At 38.9% G+C, this 7,785-nt stretch overlaps 1 pseudogene; it reads left to right on the forward strand.

The window, feature by feature from the left end:
* The first annotated feature begins 2,424 nt into the window (after window positions 1–2,424).
* LOC100684049 lies at window positions 2,425–6,748 on the forward strand (annotated as a pseudogene).
* The last annotated feature ends 1,037 nt before the right edge of the window (window positions 6,749–7,785 follow it).

The following is a 7,785-nucleotide window of genomic DNA, read 5'->3' on the forward strand; positions in this document are numbered from 1 at the left end:
ATGACCCAGCCATTGCACTCCTTCAATATTTATCCTAGAGTAATAAAAACCTATCCTTACACAAAAACTTATTAATGAATACTTATAGCAGTTTTATTCATAATAGCCAAAAAGCAAAAATAACCCAAATGTCCTTCAACCAGGTTAGTGGTTAAATAAACTTAGGTACTTCTACATCATGGAATACTATGGAACAATAGAAAAGGAACAGACTATTGAGACACAGAACAACCTGATGGGTTTCTTTTTTTTTTTTAAGATTTTATTTATTTATTCGTGAGAGACACAGAGAGAGAGGCAGAGACACAGGCAGAGGGAGAAGCAGGCTCCCTGAAAGGGGCCCGATGTGGGACTTGATCCCGAACTCTAGGATCAAGCCGTGAGTCGAAGCCAGGTGCTCAAGCGCTGAGCCACTCAGGCATCTCTCAAGGAAATTATACTAAGTCCAAATAAAAGCCTGTCCAAAAAGTTACATACTGAATGATTAAACTTATATAACATTCTTAAAATAACTAGTTTTAGAAATGGAGAACAGATTAGTATTTGCCAGTGATTAAGAATGTAGGGAAGAGGTGCTGGATGCAAATGGATATGACTATAAAAGGAAACAAAGGAGATCTTTGTGGTTTTTTTTTTTTTTTAAACTCTTTTGTATCTTGACTGTGGTAGTGGATATATAAACCTATTCATGAGTTTAAACTGTATAAACACACAAACAAATGAGTAAAAGTTTAAAAAAATCTGAGTAAGAGTTCTGGATGTATTAATGTCAATATTCTGGTTGTAATATTGTTTTGCAAGCTGTTAGCACTGGGGTAGACTGGCTAAACAATACATGGATCTCTCTGTATTCCTTAAAACTGCATGTGAATCTATAATAAAATTTAGTCATTCATGATAAAAACTCAGGAAACTAGGAATAGAGGGAGATTTCCCCAATCTGGCAAAGAGCACCTGCAAAAGACCTACATCTAATATCATACTTAATAGTGAGAGACTGGATAATTTCCTCCTAGGACTGGGGACAAGGCAAGGATGTCCTCTCTCACCCCTCCTATTCAACACTGTACTGAAATTCATTACTGGTGCTTTAAGACAAGAGAAGGAAATAAAAGGTCTATAGATTAGACGGGAAGAAATAAAACTATCCACAGATGACAAGAAAATCCCAAAGAACCAACCCAAACCCCTCTGAAACTAATGAGTATACAAAGTCACAGGACACAAGATTAATATCAAAAAGTCAGTTGCTTTTCTATATACCAGCAATGAACTAAATCATACTGGAATTTAAAATTTCAAAGAACGATTCTGTTTATAATAGCACCAAATAAATGAAATACTTAGGTATCTATGTGTCTATTCTTTGAGCAATACCATGTTGTCTTGATTACTGAAGGTTTGTAGTAAGTCTTAAAATCGGGCAGTGTGAGTTTTCCAATTTTTTCTTCAGTATTGTGTTGGCTATTCTAGGTCCTTTGCCTTTACATATAAACTCTAGAAACAGTTTGTCATATCTACAAAATAATTTGCTGAGATTTTTATTTTGTGTATACATATTTTTAAAGATTTTATTTATTTATTTGAGAAAGAGAGAGTGTGTGTGAGCATGAGCAGTGGTGAGGAGCAGAGGGAGAGGGAGAAGCAGATTCTCCCCTGCTTGTGCCTCTCTCTCTCTCTCAAAATAAAGAAATAATCTTAAAAAAACAAAACAAAACAACCCAAAACTGGGAAGTCTGAGTAATAGAGCCAAAAGGAGCCTAAGGAGACATAACTGGAAAACATCATATAGAGTATCCTAGATAGCATCCAGATATAGAAAAATGACATAGAGGAAAACTGAGGCAATCTAAAGTATGAACTTTAGTTAATAAGAATGTATCAAGATTGGCCCATTAATCATGACAAATGTACCATACTAATGAGAGATGCTAATGGCAGGAGAAACTGAGTGTGGAGTGTATAAGAACACTCTGTACTATCTAAATAATAAGTCTAAATCTAAGACTGTTCTAAAAATAAAAATGCATTTTTAAAGATTTTATTTATTTATTTGACAGAAAGAGAGAGAAAGAGCACACACAGAGAGAACAGTAGGCAGAGAGAGAGGGAGAAGCAGGCTCCCTGCCAAGCAGGAGAGAGATGTGGGCCTCCATCCCAGGACACGGGGGTCATGACCTGAGCCGAAGGCAGAAGCTTGACTGACTGAGCCACTCATACACCCCTAAAAATTTATTTTAGAATAAAAGAAATAGATGTGTTCCCTCTCCCACTCCCAGAGAGAGTTCTGGTACACCTGTGTCTGAGCTAGCGACACCCACACTCCTTGGCTTTTCAGTTTTCCCCCTTTACCTCCACCCTCTGCAGGGCTTAAACAGAGGGCTTAGTGCTGAGACCGTCTGATTATCTAAACCCACAAGGAAAATGGTGGAAAATTCACTATCACCATTTCCAGAAAGAGTGATTTATAGCTTTGCTCTTGAGCTCCCAGTTTGGCTCTATACTGTATCTTGTATGAGCGCTTTTTTTTTTTTTTTTAAGGTTTTATTGATTTACTTGAAATGGAAAGAGCAAACGGGAAAGCATGAGCAGGGAGGCGAAGGAGAGGGAGAAACAGACTTCCCGCTGAGCAGGGGGACCAATGCAGGGCTCCATCCCAGGACCTTGAGATCATGGCCCGAGCCGAAGGCAGATGGTCAACTGACTGAGCCGCCCAGGTGCCCCCTGTGTGGGCTTTATTCCTGAATCTTGACTAGACTCCTTAGGCTTAACCTTTTGGCCTCAGAAATATTGGGCATTTGCATTGCCTGCTTACGTTCTCCAGTAATCAGCTGTGTACTTTTATTTACGTGATGAGTACCTCTCCACTCGACTCCCTTTGTACGGGCACAGATAATTGTGCAGAAAAGCAACAGCAGAAGCAATACCAAGAGGCCATCCCAGCGTTAAGAGAGATTGCTATTAGTGACATATACCAAATACTCTTTTTTGCAGCCAAAGAACTTTATAACAAAAACCAAATTGTATGGAGACGTACTAACACCAAGCATTTATTTGTGATCTGTGATAGAATAATTTTGACCATAATTATTTTGACTATCTTTTATTCATACCCAGTATCAAGATGTTAAAAAAAAAGTAAGTTGAATTTCTCCTAGAGTAAGTTCTATTGTAAATGTTCTTAAATATTAGTTATTAAAGGAAAGAATAAACAAAATGCTGCATTACTAAAGAAAAATTAAAAATAAATAAAGAGAATGAACTATTGATACATGTAACAACTTGGGTAGACCCTAATGGAATTATGCTGGGTTAAAAAAGCCAACTCAAAAGGTTATATTTATGTATTATGTAGCAATTTAAATTAGGAATAACAAAATTATTGAGATAGAGAACAGATTAGTGGTTGGCAGGGGCTAGGGATGGGGGAGAGGGAGGTAATGAGTAAAACAGGTAGCAGAAAGGACACTTGTGATAATGAAACAGTTTTTTATCTTGATTGTGGTGATATTTACGTGAATCTACACATGAGATAAAATTGCAGAGAACTGCATGCACACACATGCACAAGGGCATGTACAACTGGTGAATTCTAGATAAGCTTTGTGCATCATACTAATGTCATTTTCCTGGTTGTGACACAGTATATAGTCATATAGGATGTTACCACTGGGGGAATCTGAGTAAACTGTAAATGGAATCTCTCATTACATATTTAAAGGCATGAGCTGCTGCTTTTATTTGTTCTTTTTTTATTGCCATATAATTCATATCCCATATAATTCACCCCTTTGAGGTGTATGGTTCAATGGACTTCAGGATATGCACAGTCCCATTGAGTATATTGGTCACATATATGTAACCATTACCACTAATTCTAGAACACTTTCATCACCACAAAAGAAACCCTATCCTCAGGAGTAGTCAGTCCCCATTTTCCCCTCCTTTATCCTCTAGAAACTACTAATCTATTTTCTGTCCCTGTGGGTTTGCCTATTCTTGATATTTCACTTACACGGAATCAATACAAGACGTATTCTTTTGTGTCTGGCCTCTTTCACCTAACACGTTCTCAAGATTCAACAAAATTGTAGTAGGGATGAGTTTTACATTCCTTTCTGTGATTGAATAATACTCCTTCATAGGATACACCACATTTGGTTAATCCATTCATTATTTAGTGGACATCTAACTTGTTTCTGCTTTTTTACTAAGATGAATAATGTTGCTATAAACATTTTTGTACAGGCTTTTCTGAACATATGTTTTAAATTTTCTTGAGCATAGGCACCCATGAGTGGAATTTTGGGGTCATATGATAACTCTCTTTAACTTTTTGAAAAACTGACACAGTTTTCCAAGATGCCGCACCATTTTGCATTTCCACCATCAGTGTATGAGAATCTCACTTTCTCCACATCCTCACTAACATGTTATTGTGTGTCTTTTTTTAAATCTTTTTTATTATATCTATCCAAGTGAGTATGAAGTGGTATCTCATTGTGATTTTGTTTTCTAAACTATTTACTTATTTAAGAGAGAGAGAGATTAAGCATGAGCAGGGGAAGGGGCAGAGAGAGAGAGTGAATCCCAACTAGACTCCCCACTGAGCACAGAGCCCTACATGGGGCTCAATCCCACCACCCAGAGATCATGACCTGAGCTGAAACCAAGAGGAGGATGCCCAACTGACTGAGCCACCTATGTGCCCCTGATTTTCTATTTCTTAGTGACTCAATTTTGGGAGCTTTTGTCTTTCTAGGAATTTATCTAGAGCATCTATGTTATCTCTTGTTGGTATACAATTGTTCTTAGTTTTTACTTATAGTCCTTTTTATTTTTGTAAAGTTGATAGTAACCTCTCTTTATTGATTTTAGTAATTTGAGTCTTCTTTCCTTTTATCTTCATCAGTCTAGTTAAAGATTCATCAATTTTATTGAATTTTTCAAAGAACCAACTTTTGGGTTTATTGATTTTCTCTATTGTTTTTCCATTCTCTATTTCATTTGTTTCCTCTCTAATCTTTTTTTTTTTCTGTCCTTCCTCTTGCCTTGGATTTAGTTTGTTCTTCTTTCTTTAGTTATTTTAGGTGGGAAGTTAGGTTGTTGATGTAAGATACTTTTCTTCTTTTTAAACACAAGCATTTATGGCTCTGTATTTTTTTTTTTTGCGACTTCATGTAAACCCATTATAACTTCAAAATAAAAAATTTAAGAAAAATGTGCTTATACTATGCCAAGGGAGCTGTGTATGGTGATAACTTGGCCATTGCACCTGTCCTCAAGGAGGTTAGTCTAGTGGAGCAAGGTAAAACAGAATGATCTGGAAGATGAGGGGATGGCTACCTGCTGCAGAGATAAGAGAAAACACTGAAGCATATCCAGGAAAGCCCCACAAAGGTGCAATTGAGGGCTTGTATGTATCGAGGAGCCATGTTTCTATCACGGGAGTTCCGTTCTCAGGCCAGTCCCTGACGAGGTTGTCACTTATTTCTTCTCAGATCCTCAGGGACCACAGGTAAGCCATTTGGGGCAGGGATGGAAGTACACTCTGATTAAGGCTAATACTCCCAGCGGAGTGCTTTTCTCTGCAGCTCAGAACTCTTAAAGATACCCCCTACCTCCTACCAAGTCATTTGAAATATTAAAAATGTGCCTATTGACTTCCTTTATAAAAGATAGCAAGAATGGTGTTTAAACAGGAAGAGAAAGCTAGAAAATTTGTTGGGGTTACTACTAATAAAAACATCTTTTTAAAGATTTTATTTATTTATTCATGAGAGACAGAGAGACAGAGAGAGAGAGAGAGGCAGAGGGAGAAGCAGGCTCCACGCAGGGAGCCTGATGTGGGACTTGATCCTGGGTCTCCAGGATCAGGCCCTGGGCCGAAGGCAGGTGCTAAACCGCTGAGCCACCCAGGGATCCCCCTAATAAAAACATTTCAAAGAATTCCCATATACCCTCAACGAACTTCTTCAACTCTACCAAATATTAACACTTTGCTTTGGGTTTCTAACACTTCTTTAAATGTTTATTTTAAAATCTTTTTGATTGGACAACACACGTTCTTTTAGTTTATAAAGCGAAATAGTATAAAGGGGTACACAGGTGAAAAGTCTTGTTCTTGCTTCTGTCCTTTCTTTTATCTTTCTTCCTGTCTTTTTGGGAGATCTAATTGACTTTATTGATTCATGAATTGGGCAGCATCCCATCTAGCAAGTGGAAGGAGCCCATCACCTCTGCCCTTTCTACTTCATTCCTCTCATGCCTCACAAGCACAAGCGATCATCTGTATTTTTCATTATGCAAACATAAACAAAATATTTTCATACCTCCTCCTTTTCTCCCCCTTCCTGCCCCCAAAAGCAAACATCCTATGCACACTGTTCTGGACTTTGCATTTATCATTTAACACCGTAGCCTAGAAAGATTTCCAAATCAGAGCATAGTAATGCTTTAAAAAAAACAAAAAAACAAAAAAAACAACTTCGGTATTTGTTGTATCTCAGCCCACTGCCCTCCAGCATCACCTCACACGTTGCTCGTGCTCCCTCTCTTTCCTGTCTAACCTCAATTGTTTGAATCCCAAATTCCCCACGCGTAGTTCTTTCTCGGTGCTAACAAGCTCAGGGCTTATCCAGACCCCAGGCCGTGTGACTGGAGCAAAGCCACAAACCCCCTGTGCCATCAAGGCCACAGGGACACATTCAGGAGCGACGGCAACAGGGTGATGATTGCCTTAGCATGAGCGACACCCCAAAGAGATCACTCTGGGCCAAGGAGAAGAGATGATCTGGAACTAGGCCTTGTTGCCAAGCAACCCCAGAGGGGATGAAATTAACTCAGTCTGTTTTTCATGTAACTGCATCTCAAACGAAAGCTGAGGCCAGAGTTGATCCCATGCAAAATTAATAATTACCACATGATTCTTTCTTTCAGATGGCTGTTGCCAAAAGATGGGGGAGGGGGACTAAAGCAACCAGCATACCCCTTTTTTAAAGGGGTAAGGGAGGGGCAAAAAAGAACAAGTAAGTGCAGATCCCGTGTTTTTCCATTTGAGTCCTAGGTAGGAAATCAGTCCTTTCTGTCTTAGACTGCTGTTGAATCTCCCTGGTAGGAAACCTGCTTGAAAAGCAGATCCCAGGTAGACAAGATAATATGCACCAAAGAACCGAGGGAAGATATTTTTTCTAGAGGTGAGAAAAAGCTTTGGATCATATGAGATCCTTTTGGTCTCCTTTTTAGAAAAATTTAAATGTACTTTTCCCATTAGTATGTTCAGAGAGGATAAATTGCCATAAAAATAAAAATAGCCCTTCTGCTTCCACCTACTTAACCCTGCACCAAAGGCTGAAAGAGGAGCACAGCTTGATATGCTCAATAATCCTTGCTTTTTAAGGGCTTTTCAAATTTAAAAGGCAAAAATGACATAGAAAAGTAGATCTCTCCCGTTTCTGCTGCATTAATTTGGGTAAATTAACGAGCAATGGCCTTCTCGCCAACAAGGCCTTTGATGATTATTTTGTAGTTGTGCAATAAAATGTAATTCAAAACAAAGCTTGTTTAGCCAAAGAGTTTATCTGAGAAGGAAAGTTTTCTTGCCTCCGACCCGGGGAGGGCAGCTACCAGCCGTCTTCCTCCCTGAGCATCTATGCGGCGCATTCGCCAGCGTGGGGACAGGACACTCCTCGGCTGCGGTGGCCTCTCACCATCTCCACCTGACGTCAAGACCACTTGAGCAAACCTCCTCCTGCCCAGCGTGCTCTGTGAAGCCATGAGTACTTG

Source organism: Canis lupus, chromosome 10 (genome assembly GCF_011100685.1).
Source record: "Canis lupus familiaris isolate Mischka breed German Shepherd chromosome 10, alternate assembly UU_Cfam_GSD_1.0, whole genome shotgun sequence".
Taxonomy (NCBI): Eukaryota; Metazoa; Chordata; class Mammalia; order Carnivora; family Canidae; genus Canis; species Canis lupus.